Source organism: Macaca thibetana, chromosome 18 (assembly GCF_024542745.1).
Source record: "Macaca thibetana thibetana isolate TM-01 chromosome 18, ASM2454274v1, whole genome shotgun sequence".
NCBI classification, from domain to species: Eukaryota; Metazoa; Chordata; class Mammalia; order Primates; family Cercopithecidae; genus Macaca; species Macaca thibetana.
In genome coordinates, this window is record NC_065595.1 from 63,610,106 (window position 1) to 63,632,205 (window position 22,100).

Sequence of the window (22,100 nt, forward strand, 5' to 3'; positions counted from 1 at the left end):
TTGGACATTCTTACCATTTAAACAAATACTCAAAAATTGCAAGTTGTAATAAGCTCTATTAAACTATTGTAATCTGTTTTCTAAGGAGATTATTCTATCATTCAAAAATAACATTTATGTTTCTTTCAGAGAGTACTTAATATGTCATTTTATTAAAAATGTCAATATTAGTAATAATTGCCCATGAAGAAATAACTCTTCTATTGTGAAGGTCTGGGCAGTCTAGTTAACAACATTACCACCCAACACAATATATATACATATCTATATCTATCTATATCTCATAAGGCTTGAGATAGCCTCATCAGCAAGATTCTCATCTTGATAGCGATAGGTCTCTGAGACATGAAAAATAAACACAGTATTCCACAAATAGATTTTAGTATCTCATAGATGTCTGAAAAAATCAAGTTATCAAATAGCAATAGAACTTTTTAGCTTCTAAATTATTTCTGACATAAAAAGTATAGAACAGCGAAATAGTAAGATTTACCTCAGAACACATGAACTTGAGAGGATTTGTAGAATATTAAAATAGAAAAATAGCCAACAGGATTAAAAGGCTTGTTTGTACCTGTCCTTCTTTGGAAGGCTCTCCAGGTATTGGTATTCAGAAGTATTTGAGTGTTATGAACTAAGTTTATTTTGTCACTACGGGCATATCTGTATTAGGGAGCACCCCAAGCCCCGCAATGCAAGAGCAGAATCATATGAGTACTGCCTTGGTGGTCTCGGAAAAGATCAGGAAAAATTTTCTAGACTGCCAGGCAAAGACTCTACTTCTCCTCTCTTACTTTCTCCCAAACAGAGTCTTTCTCTCTGCTGAGCTGCCTGGAGCTGGGAGAGAGGTGATACAAGCTCACCTGTGGTCACCACCACTGGGACTGTGCTGGGTCAGACCTGAAGCCAGCATGGTATTGGGTCTCGTCCAAGGCTCCCACTAACCACTGCCTGGCTACTACTTAAATATTTGCTCAAGGCCCTAGGGCTCTACAATCAGCAGGTAGCAAAGCCAGCCAGGCTTCTATCCTACCCTTCAGGACAGCAAGTTCCCCTTTGTCCTGGGGAGGTCTAGGGACACGACCCAAGAGCCAGGGCCTGGAGTCAGATACTTTAGAAATCAACCTGATGCCCTATTGTACTGCAGCTGAGCTGGTACTCACAAGTCAAAGTCCTTCCCACTGTTCCCTCCCTTTTTCACAAGCAGAAGAACCTCTCTCCATGGCCACCCACTGCCCAAGGCCCATGATGAGTACCACCAGGGTACTGCTGATGGTCACTTAAGGTCCAGGGGCTCTTGAGTTAGCTTGTGGTGATTGCTACCAGGCCTGAGACTCACTCTTCAGGGCAGCAGACACCCCTCTGGCCCAGGGAAGGTCCAGAAATGCCAGTCAAGAGACAAGGCCTAGCATTGGGGACCCCAAGCCTGCTCGGTGTTCTACTCCACTGTGGGTGAGCTGATGCCTATGGTGCAAGACAAAGTCCACTTTACTTTCCCCTCATTTTCTCAAGCAGAAATAGTCTCTACCCCTAGTCACCAAAACTGGGGATGTACTGGGTCACATGTGTATCTAGCACGGCTCTGAGTCACAACCAAGGCCCATGACAAGTGCTGCCTGGCTGCTACAGTTGAATATTCAGGACCCAAAGGCTCTTTACTCATCAAGTGATGAATCCTGCCAGAACTGGGTCCTTCTCTTTAAGGCAGTGGGTTCCTTTCTGGCCCAAGTTTTGTCTAGAAATGTCATGCAGTAGCTAGATCCTCAGGACTCTATCTGGCTTCCTAGCCTACTGTGGCTGTGCTGGTATCTAAGATGCAAGACAAAGTCCTCTTTACTCTTCCCTCCCCTCTCCTCAAGCAGAGGGAAGCAGTCTCCCTCTAGGTAGGAGTTGTGTTGCCTGGTGCTGGGGGAGGGGAGGCGTAAGTACTTTCTTAGCTGTGTCAGCGGGTGTCCGACTAGATCGTGAGCGCCACAAGCCCACTGGCTCTGAGTCCAGCACAGCACCAGGACTTGCCCAGGAATTGCAGTCCTTGTGGCCTAGACTAGCATTTAAGTTTATTTAGAACCCCAGAGCGCTTTAGCCCACAGTGGTGAGGCTTGCCAGAATTAGGGTTCTGACTGTTGGGACAGACAATTCCCCTCTGGCTAGGACTAGTCTAAGTGCTGCCTTCCCGAGTGCTGGCTAAGTTCTGTCCCACATTGCTTTTCGCTGTGATAAGGCAGCCCTGAGTTCCTATGCAAAGTCCCACAATCACTGTGCTCTCCCTCCCCCAGGCACACAGATTTCCTCTCTGAGCCACAAGGCCCCTGCTGGGAGACAGGCAAGGGGTGCTGTAGGCAATTCAACACTGTTTTTCAGTGCCTCTTTTAGTGATACAAAGTTAACACCAGGTACTGTGATCACTCACCTGATTTTTAGTTCTTATAAAGGTGATTTTTTTGTGCAGATAGTTGCTTAATGTGGTGATCCTGCAGAGAGGATGACAGTGGAGGTGTCTATTCAGCCATCTCGCTCCACCTCCCCTACTATGCAATTTTGCTAATGTCTATTTTTTTTAACATGGTATCATTGTTTCTCTAACCTTAGTCTTTAAATAAATAAGACAGGTAAAAATTTTAGGTAAAAATTTCTAGCACATGATAAGAATATAGCAAAAAGAAAATAAATCCAGCCAATATGCCTTTTCTTCGTTTCTTATAATTCTTGTCAAGTTGTACCTTTGTACTGCATAGTCAAATGTTGTCCTTGAACATTCTTACAGTATAAACAAATACTCAAATATGTGATTTGTAATAAACTCTATTATACTCTTACTTTACAAATAAATTATTTCATCATCTAAAAATAACAATTATGTTTCTTTCAGAGTACTTAATAGGTCATTTTATTAAAAATGCCAATATCGGTAATAATTGCCTATAACTTTTCTATTGTGAAGGTCTTGGTTGCCCAATTAACAATGTCACCACCCACACAATATGTCTATATATTTACATATCTATATCTATCTATATCTCCTAAGGTTTGAGACAGCCTCATCAGTATGATTATTATCCTGATAGTAATAGGACTCTGAGACATGACAAATAAACACAGTATTCTACAATTAGAGTTTGTATCTTATAGATGTCTGAAAAAATCAAGGTATCAAATAGCAATAACAGCTTTTAGTTTCTAAATTATTTCTGATATAAAAAGTATAGAATAGTGAAATAGTAAGATTTATCTCAGAACACATTAACTTAAGAGGATTTATAGAATATTAAAATAGAAAAATTGCCAACAGGATTAAATCCTGTGCTAAGATTGATGAAATATTCCAGCAAAACTTTATTGATCTACTCTTGTTAAGTAGGCAGCTTTGAATTTCTGCTGACAAGTACTGGGGTTAACCAATATCAAAATGACAACTGAAACTCAAAAACACATAAAATAAGAACAGAAAAGTATTCAATATCTGCATGAATCTCTTAGTAAATGAATCTTCTATTGACCAAAACTTTGATTTCTTTTGCCTCTGGGTATAAAGCTACATCTGGCAAATTGGCTATGAAAATAATTTTTTGGAGAATGAGAAGAAAAAAATGAATAATTTTAGTCATTCTGAAATCAGTTAAAAATTGAGACCATATGAATGTTTATTCAGGTTAAACTTTTGCCTTGAAGAATCTTTATTTTAGTTTCTCCCCAACCCATGGCGAGATTACAAGGCAGAAAACAAAATGTAAGTTGCAAACTTCATGCTTCACACTGAGAAATCACTCTTGATGAAAAAGGCCCGGCTTGACACATGTAACCATCAGCAACGCATAGAACCAGAGCTATCCCGTGTAGATAAAAAAAGATGCTGAATTTTTCCACTAGCCTTTCAGTCTCAGATGACTAAATTATGGATACATTTTCTAAAGTGTGTTCATCTTTTAAAGTCCTCAACAAAAGTTTCTTACTCTTGTAGAATTATGTTGGAAAAGAAGAGTATACGGTAATCTCCATTAACCTCCAAAACCGTGGTGGGATTCTGGTCAGCTTCTAGCCTGTATAGGTCTTTAAACTCACCAGATGCTGGATTTATTTTATACACTATCTCTGGTCTTTAAAGTGACCTTTCAGATAATAACACTGCCCCCGTTTTACAGATGAAGATACTAAAGTACATAGAGTGGCTCAGTCCATTCGCCATGTTCACACAGTTAATAAATGAAAGAGCTGAGTTTTGAACTCAAGTTTTTCTGAATCTCAAATCCTGCCTTTTCAACTCTGCTTTCAAATATGTGCCCTTAGTTGACTGATTGACTCACTCATACTTTCGTGTTGGGTTTTAGGTAGGATTTCATATGATCTGTACCTTGAAATTGCAAGGTAAGGCACTAGAATGAATTCCAGGGGTTACTTATCTTAAACCCTTCTTTTTATAATGGAGGTAACTGAAGCCTAAGGACTAGCCAAGAACATACATCAAGGTAATAACAAAGTTGGGGCTAGGACATTTACGTTTTAATTAATATTTAAGCTTTACTATTAGGCAAGCCACAACATAAAATGAAAATTTTAATTTTCTCTTACAAAAGTGAATTATGAAATATATTTAAAAAAATAAATGTTCAAGCTTTCATATTATCCTCTGTTGTTGTTATTTATGCTAATATGTGATTACAGGCTTTTTCAAGAGTGCGTTCTGAGGTTGACTCCACTACAGAATACATAACAAAAAAATAAGTGGAAACTTGGTTTAAAAACATACAAAATAAATTTCACACTGAGCTCTAAAAGTAGGCATTGAGCCTAATTTCTGGAATAAATCAAAGAGTAGGCAGAAAACAGACAGAAGGAACAGTTATTTTAGCAAGAAAAGTAGGAAAAATTTACCAAGCCAATCATGGATGATGCATGCAGATAAAAGATGTAGAGAGAAAATGTGCAACATTGACACATGAACACATTTGAATGCAAGAAAGCAAAAAAACCAGAAAGTATAATTGTCCTAAATGTGAATAAACATTCAAATTATGCTGCAGCTGCAAAATTTAAACTCAAGGAAAAGACATTTGCAAAAGAATTTATTAAATAGATGTGATTTGCTGGTTTCATACAACCAGTGGCTCTTTTACAAAGTAAAATGTACAATTTAGCTTGATATAAATGACATTTCCCCCGTTGTACTCAATCAAAGAGCAAAAAGTCTTTCGTGAGAGACTCTTTATTAAAGAGCACAATACTATGGATACTCAGATGCTTGGACTTTAACTACGTAGTGTGATTTCATCTAATAAAATGTCTTATATATTGAGTATGGGCTTATATAATAAGGTTTCTCTGTGAAGCAAAACCATCTTTCTCTATGGCACAAGTCAGAGTAGTTTCTTTGTAAGGAGTTAAGTTTCATGCTGAAACCAGTTCTTGGTTGCTAAACCTGTTCATCCATTCTTCCATCCATCCATCCATCCATCTATCCTTTATCCATCCAATAGATATTTATGGGTCTACAAAGTCTATGACATAGTAAAGGATATAAAAATGCATCAAAAATCTTACTGTTGGGAATTTTATGATATTAAGATGGTATTTGACCAGAAGACTCAGAGCTTATTATTAAACTAACACACCTACCCACAATGGTGATGTTGGTAAGGAAGACCTTTCATTGTGATCAGTGTTTGACTCAAACTGTAAAGCAGAAATTGTAGTGCCAGCCTGGATCATTTAGTTTACAGAGTGGTTCTCCAAGTTAAGGTCTCATGGAACAGCAGATCAGCATCATCTGGGAACATGTTAGAAATGTACATTCTTGGGCCTCACTCCAGAACAGAGGTGTCCAAGGGAGAGAATACAGTTATGTGTTCTTAGTTTCTGTTTCTGGTTGGGCATGTAAAGCCCCATGCTTGTCTCTCTTTTCCATTTATCACTAGAGACAGAAACTAAAAGCCATGGCTTCAGGCTGCTAAAAGCCTAAAACAAAACAAAACAAAACAAAACAAAACAAAACACCACCACCACCACCACCACCACCACCACCACCACCACCACCACCACCACCACCACCACAATAAAGCGGGCTAGATAAGCTTGCTCTAGACCAATCTGTGTTTGAAAATCACAAAGCCTTAACATCACTTGGAAGGCTTGGAAAAAATCACAGCACTTACATTTCTACACAATGGGCTGGGCCACTGGTAAGTGAGGCCAAAGAATAAAAAAAATAAGTTTAACAACTTAGAGTGGCAGGTTTTAAATGTCTGCTTAAGAAATTTAGATAATGATAGATTGGTAAATCAGAGAACATTTTCTGAGCAAAAAGCAGACATGATCAGAGCTGTGATTCTGGAAGACTCTGGAGGCAAAGGAGACAAGGGAGAGGTAAACTAATGAGGGGCAATACATGGTTCAGGTGAGAAGACACAGTAATTTTTCTTTCGTGATTCAGGAGGATGTCCAGCCTCAAATGAACGGGGGCCCTTCACTTGGTTTGCATGTCGTGGATCCTCTTCCTCTCTAGTTTGATTCTGTCTGCTCTTTTTGGTATTTCTGACTAGCATCTGCCACGGCTTTCCTGGTTTCTCTGCACTACCATCCTCCGCTGCCCTTTCTCCTGTCCCCTCCACTCTCATTTCCTTCACGAGGAAATCTGCATGCAAATGCACATCACTTTAAGTGTTTGTTGTTGTCTGTTTTATTTTTAATAGCTGCTCCTTAGAGAGTTTATCAATTACATTCTTCCTCTGAGCATATGATCTTCTAGGTCACAACACAACCACAGGCTAAAGCAACTTTATTTTCAATCTGTTTAATGGCCTCATGTCAAAACAAAACAAGCTCTGATTCACCTTAATGTGCTAAATCTGTTTTGCCAGCTGACTATTCATCTAACATTATGCCCAGATATATATATAATTTCAGTCATGCATTTCACACAAACAGGGTTGTTTCCAAATAGGAAAGACAATAATTAAATTTTTGCGTATACACAGACACCTTCTTGTAAATGAACCAATATAAAGTGAGTAACAAATACAGCTATGATTAAATGTTGTTATATTAATTCTGACTATTCCAAATGTTGGTCATAGTTTGAATCTTATATAATGTCTCAAATATACATGGGGACTCAGATGCATTTCTCACTTAGCTGACACTATACCATTTACTGAAGACGGACAATTTATTAATGAAGAAGTTAGTTTCGAAACAGAACTCACCTGGATTCCATGATATTTAGGTATAATTATTTAATGTCTTTAAAACACAAAACTTTTTTTTCTTGGAGATATTTCATTTAGGAGAAAAATGCTGATATAGAATAAAGTAAAAGGAGGTGCAACAAACGCGGCTGGCTCCCTACATTATGTCCCGGGGTTCGCTTTGGATGTCAGCCACAGCTGCAGGGGTCTCCTTGCCTTTGTAGGGAGGGATCTCTAACCCCCAGGTCATAGACTAATACTGGTTCATGGCCTGTTAGGAACTGGGCCGCACAGCAGGAAAGTGAGCAGTGGAACAGCGTGCATTACGGCCTGAGCTCTACCTCTTGTGAGATCAGCGATGGCATTAGATTCTCATAGGAGCATGATCCCTATGTGAACTGTCCATGCAAGGAATCTAGGTATGTGCTCCTTACGAGAATCTAATTCGTGATGATCTAAGGTGGAACAGATTTATCCCAAAACCATCTCCCCACCTCCCCACTCTGCCCATGGAAAAATTGTCTGCCATGAAACCTGTCCCTGGACCACTGCCTTTCAAGGTACACAAGTGACAACTGAGTGTCTTTCTGCTTTCTACCCATGCATGGCTGGCACAGCCCAGCATTGTGAGGGAATTCATGCCCCTCGGGGGGATACAAAACCAAGGGGAAAAAGTCAGTCAGTAAACCTCCTGCTGCACATCTTTCTAACAGAAATTTGGGCATCTGTACCCCTCTTGGGAGGAACCAAGTTCCCACTGTTTGCAGTGGTGGACTTGCTAACCCGCCTGCAATTTGGCCTGTGCTTCTTCCCTGATTCACTCTTCCTGCTTCTAACTCTTGATCTTTTGGGATCAGCTCCCTAATAAATTGCCATATCCAAGTCATTGTCTCAAGCAAGTAACCCAAACAAAGACAACAGCTTATTATTCAGCAATATTAATCTCCTTCTGATCTGATACCACTTCTGTAGTGTATTTGATTTATATGTGGTAAGACCCTTCTTTTTTTCTCCCTCCAAAACGACATAAAGAAAGGAGTAGAGATGATAGCAAGGACTCAAGTGTTTTCATTTTCCTTCTTTTCTTTTTCTTTTTTTTTTTGAGATGGAGTCTCCCTCTGTCACCCAGGCTGGAGTGCAGTGGCATAATCTTGGCTTACTGCAACCTCCGCCTTCCAGGTTCAAGTGATTCTCCTGCCTCAGTCTCCCAAGTAGCTGGGATTACAGGCACCTGCCACCACACCTGGCTAATTTTTGCATTTTTAGTGGAGAGGGGGTTTCACCATATTGGCCAGGCTGGTTTCAAACTCCTGACCTCAGGTGATCCACCCACCTCGGTCTCCCAAAGTGCTAGAATTTCAGGCATGAGCCAGCGCGCCCTGCCGTTCATTGCTTTTCTTAGCACACTTACATCATGTGGAACATGTCTGTGTGGATAAATGCAAATTTGTTCCATATGCTAAGAAAAGCTAATACTATGCCATTTACTTCCATAATTTCATGCCTAACCTACCAAACACACAATATTTGGGTCCACAGATTTATATAAATGGCATTTGCCCAATATGCCATTCCAGATTAACAACAACAATGAAGATTAAACATATAAAATACATCTGGCCCAGATTCTGTACAGGTAGCTAGGAAGTTAAAAAACCACAGGTTTTAAATTCAACAGACTCTTAATATGTCTGGAAAGCATATGCCTGGAATATTTTGTGCAAATATACCATGCTATTACAAAATGTTTCATATAGGATAGCTGAAGAGGAGGCTGTTATTTAAGAAAGTGCTGCCTATACACGTAAGGGGAAAGGGGGCAATTTTACCTTTGATTATCAATTGTCCATTTTCCTTGCTTCCGAGGTAGGAAAAGATCCAAACTGCAGGCTTTTTTTAACCTGATGTCACTCTGGGTATCTGATGTTCAACTGCTCTGAAACATAACAATGCAATAATTAGATGTAATAACTAGCCTGAAACAAAAAAGATGCTTAACAATGATCTCACAAGAATTGCTCTGACAGACATTATATTCAATGTTGTTAAGAAGAGAGTCTCATAGAAAATCTACATGGCCGTGTTCTTGCATGATGTCACACTGTATTTTTATGCTTTTCAGAAAAATAAAATCAATCACACAGAAAAAAAATGTTGCTGTAATAAATACGCTTGATATTCTACAATATACATTTCCTATCATTTATTTTCTTTAAAAAGCAATAAAATGCAAACATCAGTGATCCGATTCTGTAAGATATAGTATACATATGCGATTGTATTCACTTCCTGAGCATTATTTGTTTTAGCAACAGTACAACTAAGCCACTGTGACTTTAAAAAGGGCTAAAATGTATCATTTTTTTCCAGAGTGGTTCTTTTCACTCTGGAAAAAAACTACAGGAGGATGCCAATCATGGCATAATATTCCCAAGTGTGCTACTAGGGACTTGCTGGTGCCTCAGTCAAGCCACTATCCTTAATTAGGACAAATACCTAATGCATGTGGGGCTTAAAACCTGGATGATGTGTTGATGGGTGCAGCAAACCACCATGGCACATGTACACCTATGTAACAAACCTGCACATTCTGTACCTGTATCCCAGAACTTAAAGTAAAATAATAATATTTAAAAAATCCTTCCTTAGAAAAGTGACAAAATGGAACACATAACTGGACCCACACGTATGAATGAGGTAACTATTCCCGATCATATCACATGCTATATGGCTGAGCTATGAGTTTCCTTTCTGAAAAGTGACATAGAAAAGGACTTGGGTCACACGCGAAAATGATATGATGTTGAAAAGTGTAAGTAGCTGTAAAGGTCTGTTTCTATTTTTTTGTAAGCAATGTATCCTTTTGGATCTAGGTAGCATATTAAAATACTGTCAGAAGGGAATGAGAAAAATAATAAATCTAATAAGCAGAAATGTAGTGATATTCAGAATCGAGAATATAATTTGTATTTTTTAACCTCCTAATTATTTATAAGAACTATAAAGAAATGAGTGTGGAATTCATTTTACAGAAGAGGAAGTAGATGTCAGAAGAGGTGATATGGCTCGATCAATTTTATGCAGTGAGTAGGCACAGAGGCAGAGGCAGAATTACGTCCCAGATGCTCTGTCTGGAAGTTCAGTCTCTTTAGAAACTCACATCTTGTTTCCAAAAAGAACACTGGACTTTCAAAAAGTTCAGGGCTAGTACAATTCTCTGCAGAACTTGTTAAAGCAATATTTTGAGACTGGCAAAACTGACAGGTATGAAAGTGCTGTGGTAAAAGGCAAGAACAGAAACATAACAGCCTCAGGTATTTGCATGATAATAACGCACAGGAGGAACACTTGACTTTCACATATACCTCTTTATCCATGCCATAGAAGACAAAAATGAGACTCCATCATCAAAAGCTTTTAGTTATACTTAAAAGATTATGAGCCCTGACTTATATACTATTATCCTGCTAAGTATTTTCAATATTCCATTAAACCAGGCAAGCTCTGAGTGGAATTTCTTCCCCACATATATGAGGACTAAGTAACTCAGGAGATAATGAAAAATTGTTAATTTCTAAAAATATATAGGACTGATCATTTATCCTTTCATAACTACTTATTGAGAATAGATTGTCTACTAGATAGTTCTCTTAATTTTCTTTGGAAACGAAGTGGAAAGATTATGTAATTTCTGAAAAAGACACCCAGAAACACAAGAAGAAATTCATTTTATTATAATTGGTTTTACAAGTTAGATAATTGTTAGGTAAACAAATATATTAATCACTAGGAGAGGTCTTAAATGTCATCTAGTCTAATGCTTCCCAAATGTAGCTGATCATCAGTCATCTGGAAATTTGCATTAAAATACAAATATAGAATTTCATGCAAGATCGTTTAAATCAGAATATTTATGGGGACGGAATCTGCATTTTGTAAATGCTCCCAGCTAATTCTCCTGATGAAGCAGGTTGGGAAACCTACCGATTCTGTCTGATTTCCTCATTAGATAGAGAAGGACACTGAAACCAGAGAACTGACTTGCCCAAGGCATTTGCTTCTGGTGACAGGACTGAGACTAAAATGCAGAACTCCTGATTCTCCTTTTTTTTCTTCTTTTCCTTACCCCAAGTGTCCCTCTTTTACTTTTTTCTTCCTGTCCTTTTTTTTTTAATCACCACATAATCAAGATTTAGCATCTGTAGCTGAGAAAGAACCAGAGTAAAAGAACAAGTACATTATAATTATTTGAGTATCAGAAGATTCAGGTATGTTTTCTCATTAGCAACCTCATTGAACTTACACAGATGAAAGGTGAAAAACAGGAATTTGGACTTCAGCTATTCGATTCAATCACGTGCTTCCTACTCTTCCACTGTCTTTTTCCAGAATCAGCTACTTGGGAGTTGTCTGCTGAGTCCCTTTCTTTGGGATCTGCCCAGCACTCCCCATCCTGCAGTTGTCAAAGGGGTCCTCGTACCTGGACATCCCTGATTGGACCAGGAGAGGTGTTTTTCCCAAACCAGGCCCATAGCTGGGACTGTGAGACTATAGCTCTGTCCAGGTTAAAGAGTGATGGGTAAATCACGGAGAAGGAAGAATGAAACAGACACACATGGAAGGTGGGACAAGAACTCTCTCAACTCATCTGCCTCCTGCTCCCTCTTTTTCATTTTTTCCTGTGGCTTTCATGAGCTCATGTATCCTTAAGAGATAAGGAGACAGAGTCTTGCTCTGTCATCCAGGCTGGCGTGCAATGGTATGATCATAGCCCACTGCAGCCTCCAACTCCTGGGCTCAAGTGCTCTTCCTGCCTCAGCCTCCAGAGTAGCTGGGACTAGATGTGCACCACCACACCTGGCTATTTTTTTTTAATTTAATTTTTTGTAGAGATAGAGTCTCTCCATGTTGCTCAGGCTGGTCTCAAACTCCTGGCCTCAAGTGATCCTCTTACCTTGGCCTCCCCCTTTTTTTAAAAAAAAAAATTAAATTATTTATTTTTAAATTAATGTTTTTGGCTTAAGCTTACTCAAGTTAGTTTATTTCTGTAACTCTGCAGCCAGAGTGAAGAAGAATACACCTCATATCATTCATTTTATATGTGTTACTCTATAAGCCAGTCACTTTAGTTACAGTATTCTAAGAGGCTTACATAAAAACTATTGGCTGAGAGTGTGGAGAAGGAAGAATACACACTACAAAGGTCTTGCATTTTATGGAATACCTATATTTTCATCAAATACATGTTTTGAAGTGTGATAAAGTGGAGAAGGTCCCAATCAGAAAGTCCTCTTTTCATCACAGATCGGACTCTTACAAAGTTTCTGACTTGTGAAACTTACCTAGCCTCTCTCAGTTTTAATGTCCTTATTTGTAAAATACCTCTGGGCTAAGTTTAGTCAGGTTAGTATGAGGAACAAGGGAAAGCACTCATTCATTCTCTCATTCATTCATTCACCCCACCATTCTGCAAAGATTTATTGATCATATGCCAAGCACTATCTAGGGGATGAGAATGCATTAGTGAACATTTCATTTTAGTGAAGACAAATAAACAGAAAGTAAATAATAAATGTAAAGCAGTAAATTATAGAGAAGTTTAGAAGGTGAAACATGCTATAGATGTAAGAAATATAGACCAAGGTAAGAATATCAGAAGTATATGGGTAGGGAGGTATAGGGAGGGGAGGGGATTCCACCAAGAAAGTGAGATTTGACCAAAAACTTGAGAGATGTGAGGGAGTGAGTCCCAGGCCAGAGAAGGGTGTTCCAGGCAGAGGGAACTGCAGGGGTTATAGTGCTAAGGTGGGAGTGTTCCTAGTTGGTCTTGGGACTGCAAGAAAGTCATGGGATAGAGTGAAGTGAGGGAGGAGATTAGTAAGTGTGTGCACAATTTACTTCTACAAATGCGCTGCCCATTGTGAACCATGTGGGAACTAATGAAAATAAGTCACAACAAATTGCATTATTTGAGCAGTCTACAGTTCACATCATGCTTCTGTGTGGATTAGCTCACCCTGCTACCTGGAACACATTTTCCTCCCAGGTCTTCTAAGGCACCGTGGGGAATAGTAGTGGGTACAGATAATACAAGGTAGTTCAACTACAATTGCTAACCTCATAGACTTTTCTCCCACAGTTGCCATTTAGTGTATTTTCTGAATATAAAGATGTGTATATTTGCTCTTCCGAATTAGTGAATAACGAATTCATTAAGCTGAAAGTATGCACTGAAAAGTGAGTATATGTATATTAAAAGATGTATGTCCGGCAATTCAGTAATTAGACAAGCTTATGAGCAAAGATGAGTTGTTATGAATTTGTAACATTAAACATGTTGGGGCAGGAGGGTGCTGTGGGGAGGTGGAGGAAGGAGTGGGTCAGGATGGCTCATGGCTTTTCAGCTTTTACTCTGAGAGTGAAAAGGGGGCCATGGCAGGAGTTTGAGCTTATAGTCGGCATGGCTTATGTTTCAAAACCTCATCCTGGCTGCTGGTTTGGAATAGTACCTAGGAGAGGTCAGGATGCAGGTAGCCGGAAAGCTTGTGAACCACCCAGACAGAGGCAGCATTTGCTCTGACTCAGGTGGGGTTGAGGAGCAGTCAGATCCATGCTGAACTTGTTTGGAAGCAAAAGTTGACAGGGCCTCTTGATGGATTGGGTGATTAGGGCGAGAAAATAAAGAGACAACAATGACCCCAAGATTTCTGGCCTAAGCAACTGGAAGAGTGACCTCGATGTCGCTTGAGATGAGAAATGCTGAGGCTAGAGCAGGCTTTTTAGGGAAAGCTGATGCGTTCAGTCTGGCCATATCGATTGAACGATCAGTGCCAACTGGACTTGCCACATAGGTGGTTGGATATACAAGACTGGAACGTGGGAGAGAGTCTGGGCTGGAGTTTGTGTTAGAAGCTTTCTGGTATAGCATAGGTCATTGATAGTATTTCTATTTCCACCACCACAGATGGTTATATAAGGGTTAAATAAAATAATATTTGTAAAGCACAGTACCTGGTATGTAACAGGAATGCAACATATTTTAATTCCCTTCTGTTTCCTGCCTTTATTTAAAAATATATCTTTTTCTACCGACTATTAGATTATGTTTATCTTTCTGTGAAAAAACAATCAATTTCTGCAAGACACAATATCATACTTTACATTTTGGCAGTCCTTTTTAAAACAAAGGGAAATAATCTCCTTATAAAATGTTGACAATCGCACTCAGTAAGTCATAAAAGAGAAGTTCCAGGAAGCAAGGTAAAGTTTTGTTTGGATAGGAGCTGAAAGGTCTAAAGAGAAAGTGAAAACTGAACAGATATAAATCTATAGACCTAAGAAAACCCTAAACTTTTCTCAGATCTCCCTGGATTTCTTTGGACATAGAGCTTGTCTTTTTACTTTATCTTCTAGCAGTTAAGAATTTTTCTTTTAGCAATGATTAATAGTCCGGTAAGATGAAGAACAGGCAGAAATATGAGAAAGATGATCATGTAAACCATAGGGCCGAGTGCACAGCTGAGGAGGCACATTTCTGAAAGGCATGGATGGCTGAGAAACTCTGGAAGTTCTAGGGTGAAATCTTTAAAGTCTATAATCGTATCTTTAAAATGAGTTTCTTGATTTATAAATGCCTCTTTCGCAGAACAAATTTTAAAACTAGAAACCATCTGTGTTTAAATCCTGTTTTACAGATGAAGTTTATGAAAACTAGAGGGGGATGTGGCTTGTCTGAGATCATGGACCACGAAGATCAGAGGTGGGACCGGGCCCTCAGCCCTCTTAACTCTGGGTGGTTCTTTGCACACAAATAGTTTCCCTTAAGTTGTTTTACCCAACTCCCTGTTTTATGTAATAAGCATCATTTGTTTTAAACCTCATATTTGATCTTAAATTTTACTTAAATTTTACCTTATTGTCCATAAACTATTATGTAGGTTTGAAAACAATGGTAAACTATCTATGTGCTTCACTCCAGCAGATCTTAGAAATAAAGTCCAGAATGAGGTCTGCATTTATTCTGTGACTTTCCATGCGTCTGAGACAGCATTAGTTCACATCATAAAAGACTAGTCAGTTTCCATATTCTTTGCAAATCACTTTGCTAATTGGTTCCTCATTTGTGTATAAGAAATTTCAAGGCAGGCTGGATTCATGGGTGTGTGACCCATGCAGCTTCAGAGGGAGGACCCTAGGCTCAGAAAAGCTCTGTGCTTTGTTCAATGATTTTAGTAGTTGAACCAGTGTTTTGTGGGCAAAGTCCAATAGGACAGTGAGCATCAAGGGAGCAGGGGCTGTCTGCACACTCTGCACACGCTCAGCCATTCTGCACTGCTCATTCACACATGGTGTGCATAATGGTGAATTCTGGGGGATGCACAATTCATGGGAGTTTGGTGAGTTTCAACATGAGAGCACGAGTTAAGTGTGTTATGTCTATGAGTAAGTGGGGAAGCTGGCAGCCTCAAGGGACCATGCTTGCCACTGGAACCAGAACTTCTTTCAAACTTAGCAAGAAGGCAAAGGGTTCTAAGAAACACAGATGACCACGGGAGCCTATTGCATACTTTCTTCCTTGAATAATTCCCTGTATCAGCCAACCGCTTATGCTGAAAATGAAGACATACAAAGAGAGAGAAAGAAAGAGCAAACCACAGATCTTTTTCTTGCAATCCTTTCTTACTCATGAGTAAGTCAAAGGGAGAGAGTGTATCCAGAAATGAAATACAAACAGTTATTTAAGTCTTGTATATCATTTCCACTGTTTGGGTAAGGATGGCATACATATGTACAATCTATGAAATACCTAATTTTTACTGATTCTGCATGCAAAGTAACTATTCTTATATTTGCACTGCATAATACAAAGTGAATGGTAAAATTTGTGTTAAAAATTTATACTTTTGTTTTTTCTTTCCTTGGAATAACATGAAATAGCAACTAAAAACTAGTAGAAAAAGTCAAGAGAGGAATGGTAGAAGAAAGGACAGTTTTATACATTATCACCTTTAATGACCCTTTGTTCCTGCTTTCTGGATAAGGGACCTGCATTTTCACTTTGCCCTGGGCCCTGCAAATTATGTAGCCATTAACACTCACCCTGATGTTATAAACTGGTACACACGCTAGCAAGTGCTTCCAGCATTATTAACTTACAGCTTAAGTATTACACAGAGAACTGTGGAAATAGAACACCTTCTTTTGAAAATTCTAGTACAACTGCAAACTGAATTAATCTGCTCTCTCTTCTCCTCAATGTCTTGTCTCATTTTCCAACTGACTTCTTGGACATTTGACCAAAGTCCCCCAGCTCATAATTTAATTTGATTTCTAATTTAATTTAGTTTTAATCTTCCATTTGAAATGCCACTGCCCTCAAGTTCAAATATTCAGCTGGGGAAGAGAGAAAAGTCAGTGATAAAAGAAATTTGGTCTAAGGTGTGAATAATGAAAATAATTGATACTTTAGAGGGATATTAAGGTAAGCATATGTCCAAACTCATCGGATTGCATATATTGAGTATGTACAGCTTTTTGTATTCAGTCATACCTCAATAAAGCTGTTTTTTTTTTTTTTAAAAAGAACCACTTGTTAAGCCTAGATGACCTTAATAAGTCATAAACAATGTTTTAAAGGAAGAAAACTTTGTATTATTCTCTGCTAAGAAGGCCCTTCTACCCTAATCCATTTGAAAGAATGAGCAGTCGCCTGTTTCTGAACAATTGCACATTATTTATTTAAAGACGATGTAATGTGCACATAGTACCTTGCTGCCCAGCTGGTCTCCTGTCCTCAACTCTCCTCTCCCATCCATCCTCCAAGTAGCTGCCAGAGAGTCCTTCTAAAATACTATACAGAGTAAACCTGATCGGTTTAACTCAATCAATTGCTTGCAGGGTCTGATACAATCTCCCTGGTCAGGAAGTCAGTGTCCTTCATGATCTGGCCCTGAAACTCTCCTTTCCTTCTCTGACACTGTCAACTCCAACAGAACCAAACTGCTTTCTTGAACTCAACCTCTGGCTTTGGAATCATTGTCCATGGACAAAGCTTTTGAATCTTTGCTGTTCTCCTCTTCTTTGCCCGGCAAACTCCTACTCATCCTTCATGACTATACCAAAAATTAAGTCTCTTCTCTGCAGTCCTTTCTTCACTCTTTTCCTATTTATCTGTTTTTCTCAGTAGAATGAAAGCTCCCCACGGAATGAACCTATGTTGTTCATCTGATATCTTTGGCACCCAAACTCAAGTTGGGCACATTGTAGATACTACACAGATGTGGGTTGAATGTAAAAAACAAAATGAAGTAATGTGTACTCAAACATAACCAAGTATTTTCCAGTTAATTGAAAAGAGCCTTTCAATCATGAAATATATAGGTTTATTACATTTCTTTAAAGTTCACCAAAAAGAAAAGCACTTTAAAATGTGTAGTGCTAGTTGGAAACTTAGTCTCCATTCTCGTTTATACTTATTTTTGGTCCGTGTTCTTCCCTCTTGTCTTTATATCTCAGTCTGCCTGTGGAAACTTGGCAGCATCAGGAATTTGGCTAAAGGACTCTGCTGAAATGTTAAGGTACTGCCTCCCACACCAACTCACTTCTTCGCAAAGAACATGATTTTCGGATCCTCCATGAACAGAAAGTGCGTAATGACTCATTGTGATATCACAACTGTTGCCTTGTTGCAAAAAGATTGACAATTTATTTACAACTAAGATATTGCACTATTCGGCAGTATCTTTTTTTAAATTATACTTTCTAAGTTCTAGGGTACATGTATACAACGTGTAGGTTTGTTACATATGTATACATGTGCCATATTGGTGTGCTGCACCAACTAACTTGTCATTTACATTAGGTGTATCTGCTAATATTCTCCCTCCCCTGGCTCCCTACCCCACAACAGGCCCCAGTGTGTGATGTTCCCCACACTGTGTCCAAGTGTTCTCATTGTTCAATTCCCACCTATGAGTGAGAACATGCGGTGTTCGGTTTTCAGTCCTTGCGATAGTTTGCTGAGAATGATGGTTTCCAGCTTCATCCATGTCCCTACAAAGGACATCAACTCATCCTTTTTTATGGCTGCATAGTATTCGATGGTGTATATGCCACATTTTCTTAATCCAGTCTATCATTGATGGACATCTGGGTTGGTTCCAAGTCTTTGCTATTGTGAATAGTGCCACAATAAACATACGTTTGCATGTGTCTTTATAGGAGCATGATTTATAATCCTTTGGGTATATACCCAGTAATGGGATGGCTGGGTCAAATGTTATTTCTATTTTAGGTCCTTGAGGAATCACTACACTGTCTTCCACAATGGTTGAACAAGTTTACAGTCCCACCAACAGTTTAAAAGTATTCCTATTTCTCCACATCCTCTCCAGCATCTGTTGTTTCCTGACTTTTTAATGATAACCATTCTATATGGTGTGAGAGGTGTCTCATTGTGGTTTTGATTTGCATTTCTCTGATGGCCAGTGATGATGAACATTTTTTCATGTGTCTGTTGGCTGCATAAATGTCTTCTTTTGAGAAGTGTCTGTTCATATCCTTCGCCCATTTTTTGATGGGGTTGATTTTTTTCTTCTAAATTTGTTTAAGTTCTTTGTAGATTCTGGATATTAGCTCTTTGTCAGATGGGTAGATTATAAAAATTTTCTCCATTCTGTAGATTGCCTGTTCACTCTGATGGTAGTTTCTTTTGCTGTGCAGAAGCTCTTTAGTTTAATTAGATCCCATTTGTCAATTTTGGCTTTTGTTGCCATTGCTTCTGGTGTTTTAGACATGAAGTCCTTGCCCATGCCTATGTCCTGAATGGTATTGCCTAGGTTTTCTTCTAGCGCTTTTAGGGTTTTAGGTCTACCATCTAAGTCTTTAATCCATCTTGAATTAATTTTTGTATAAGGTGGAAGGAAGGAATCCAGTTTCAGCGTTCTACATATGGCTAGCCAATTTCCCCAGCACCATTTATTAAATAGGGAATCCTTTCCACATTTCTGGTTTTTGGCAGATGTTCAAAGAACATCTTTATTTCTGCCTTCATTTCGTTATGGACCCAGTAGTCATTCAGGAGCAGGTTGTTCAGTTTCCATGTAGTTGAGTGGTTTTGATTGAGTTTCATAGTCCTGAGTTCTAGTTTGATTGCCCTGTGGTCTGAGAGACAGTTTTGTTATAACTTCTGTTCTTTTACATTTGCTGAGAAGTGCTTTACTTCCAACTATGTGATCAATTTTGGAATAAGTGTGATGTGGTACTGAGAAGAATGTATATTCCATTGATTTAGGGTGGAGAGTTCTGTAGATGTCTATTAGGTCTGCTTGGTTCAGAGCTGAGTTCAATTCCTGGATATCCTTGTTAAGTTTTTGTCTTGCTGATCTGTCCAATGTTGGCAGTGGGGTGTTAAAGTCTCCCATTATTATTGTGTGGGAGTCTAAGTCTCTTTGTAGGTCTCTAAGGACTTGCTTTATGAATCTGGGTGCTCCTGTATTGGGTACATATATATGTAGGATAGTTAGCTCTTCTTGTTGAATTGATCCCTTTATGATTATGTAATGGTCTTCTTTGTCTCTTCTGATCTTTGTTAGTTTAAAGTCTGTTTTATCAGAGACTACAATTGCAACTTCTGCTTTTTTTTGTTTTCCATTTGCTAGTAGATCTTCCTCCATCCCTTTATTTTGAGCCTATGTGTGTCTCTGCATGTAAGATGGGTCTCCTGAATACAGCACAATGATGGATCTTGATTCTTTATCCAATTTGCCAGTCTGTGTCTTTTAATTGGAGCATTTAGCCCATTTATATTTAAAGTTAATACTGTTATGTTTGAATTTGATCCCGTCATTATGATGTTAGTTGGTTATTTTGCTTGTTAGTTGATGCAGTTTCTTCCTAGCCTCGATGGTCTTTACATTTTGGCATGTTTTTGCAGTGGCTGGTACCGGTTGTTCCTTTCCATGTTTAGTGTTTCCTTCAGTAGCTCTTGTAAGCAGGCCTGGTGGTGACAAAATCTCTCAGCATTTGCTTGTCTGTAAAGGATTTTATTTCTCCTTCACTTATGAAGTTTAGTTTGGCTGGATATAAAATTCCAGGTTGAAAATTCTTTTCTTTAAGAATGTTGAATATTGGCCCCCACTCTCTTCTGGCTTGTAGGGTTTCTGCCAAGAGATCTGCTGTTAGTCTGATGGGCTTCCCTTTGTGGGTAACCCGACCTTTCTCTCTGGCTGACCTTAACATTTTTTCCTTCATTTCAACTTAGGTGAATCTGACAATTATGTGTCTTGGAGTTGCTCTTCTCAAGGAGTATCCTTGTGGTGTTCTCTGTATTTCCTGAATTTGAATGTTGGCCTGCCTTGCTAGGTTAGAGAAGTTCTCCTGGATAATATCCTGAAGAGTGTTTTCCAATTTGGTTCCATTCTCCCCATCACTTTCAGGTACACCAATCAGACATATATTTGGTCTTTCCACATAGTCCCATATTTCTTGGAGGCTTTGTTCATTTCTTTTTAGTCTTTTTTCTGTAAACTGCTCTTCTCATTTCATTTCATTCATTTGATCTTCAATCACTGATACTCTTTCTTACAGTTGATCGAATCGGCTACTGAAGCTTGTGTATGCGTCACATAGTTCTCGTGCCATGGTTTTCAGCTCCATCAGGTCATTTAAGATCTTTTCTATGTTGTTTATTCTAGTTAGCCATTTGTCTAATCTTTTTTCAAGGTTTTTAGCTTCTTTGCAATGGGTTTGAACATCCTACTTTAGGTCGGAGAAGTTTATTATTACCAATCTTCTGAAGCCTTTTCTTTCGACTTGTCAAAGTCATTCTCCCTCCAGCTTTTCTGTTGCTGGTGAGGAGCTGTGTTCATTTGGAGGAGAAGAGGTGTTCTGATTTTTAGAATTTTCAGTTTTTCTGCTCTGGTTTCTCCCTATCTTTGCAGTTTTATCTACCTTTGGTCTTTGATGATGGTGACGTACAGATGGGGTTTTGGTGTGGATGTCCTTTCTGTTTGTTAGTTTTCCTTCTAACAGTCAGGACCCTCAGCTGCAGGTTTGTTGGAGTTTGCTGTGGGTCCACTCCAGACCCTGTTTGCCTGGGTATCACTGGCGGAGGCTGTAGAACCGCAAATATTGCAGAACAGCAAATGTTGCTGCCTGATCATTCCTCTGGAAGCTTCGTCTCAGAGGGGCACCCAGACGTATGGGGTGTCAGTTGGCCCCTACTGGGAGGTGGCTCTCCGTTAGGCTACTTGGGGTTTAGGGACACACTTGAGTAGGCAGTCTGTCCGTTCTTAGATCTCACACTCCATGCTGGGAGAACCGTTACTCTCTTCAAAGCTGTCGGACAGGGACTTTTATGTCTGCAGAAGTTTCTGCTGTCTTTTGTTCAGCTATGCCCTGCCCCTAGATGTGGGGACGGGCAGGCAGGCCTCCTTGAGCTGTGGGGGGCTCCACCCCGTTCGAGCTTCCCAGCCACTTTCTTTACCTACTCAAGCCTCAGCAATGGTGGACGGCCCTCCCCCAGCCTCACTGCCGCCTTGCAGTTCAATCTCAGACTGCTGTGCTAGCAGTGAGCAAGGCTCCATGGACGTGGGACCCTCTGAGCCAGGCAAGGGATATAATCTCCTGGTGTGCCATTTGCTAAGACTATTGGAAAAGTGCAGTATTAGGGTGGGAGTGACCTGATTTTCCAGGTGCTGTCTGTTATGGCTTCCCTTGGCTAGGAAAGGGAATTCCCCGACCCCTTGTGCTTCCTGCTTCCCCGGTGAGGCGATGCCTCGCCCTGCTTCAGCTCACAGTCTGTGGGCTGCACCCACTGTCCGACAAGTCCCAGTGAGATGTACCCGGTACCTCAGTTGGGAATGCAGAAATCACCCATCCTCTGCTGTAGACTGGAGCTGTTCCTATTCGGCCATCTTGGAA

General features: G+C 39.5%; 1 protein-coding gene across 5 annotated transcripts in view; it reads right to left on the reverse strand.

Annotated features, from left to right (window-relative positions):
* Positions 1–22,100, reverse strand: part of DLGAP1 (DLG associated protein 1) — a 959,039-nt gene that overhangs the window by 643,330 nt on the left and 293,609 nt on the right. For 4 of the 5 annotated variants that reach the window (XM_050767440.1, XM_050767437.1, XM_050767438.1 and 1 more), the window contains exon 3: positions 9,008–9,114. The gene's annotated coding sequence lies outside the window, so the exon portion shown is untranslated. The remainder of the gene's footprint in view (positions 1–9,007; positions 9,115–22,100) is intronic. The other variant, XM_050767436.1, reaches the window with a different exon arrangement.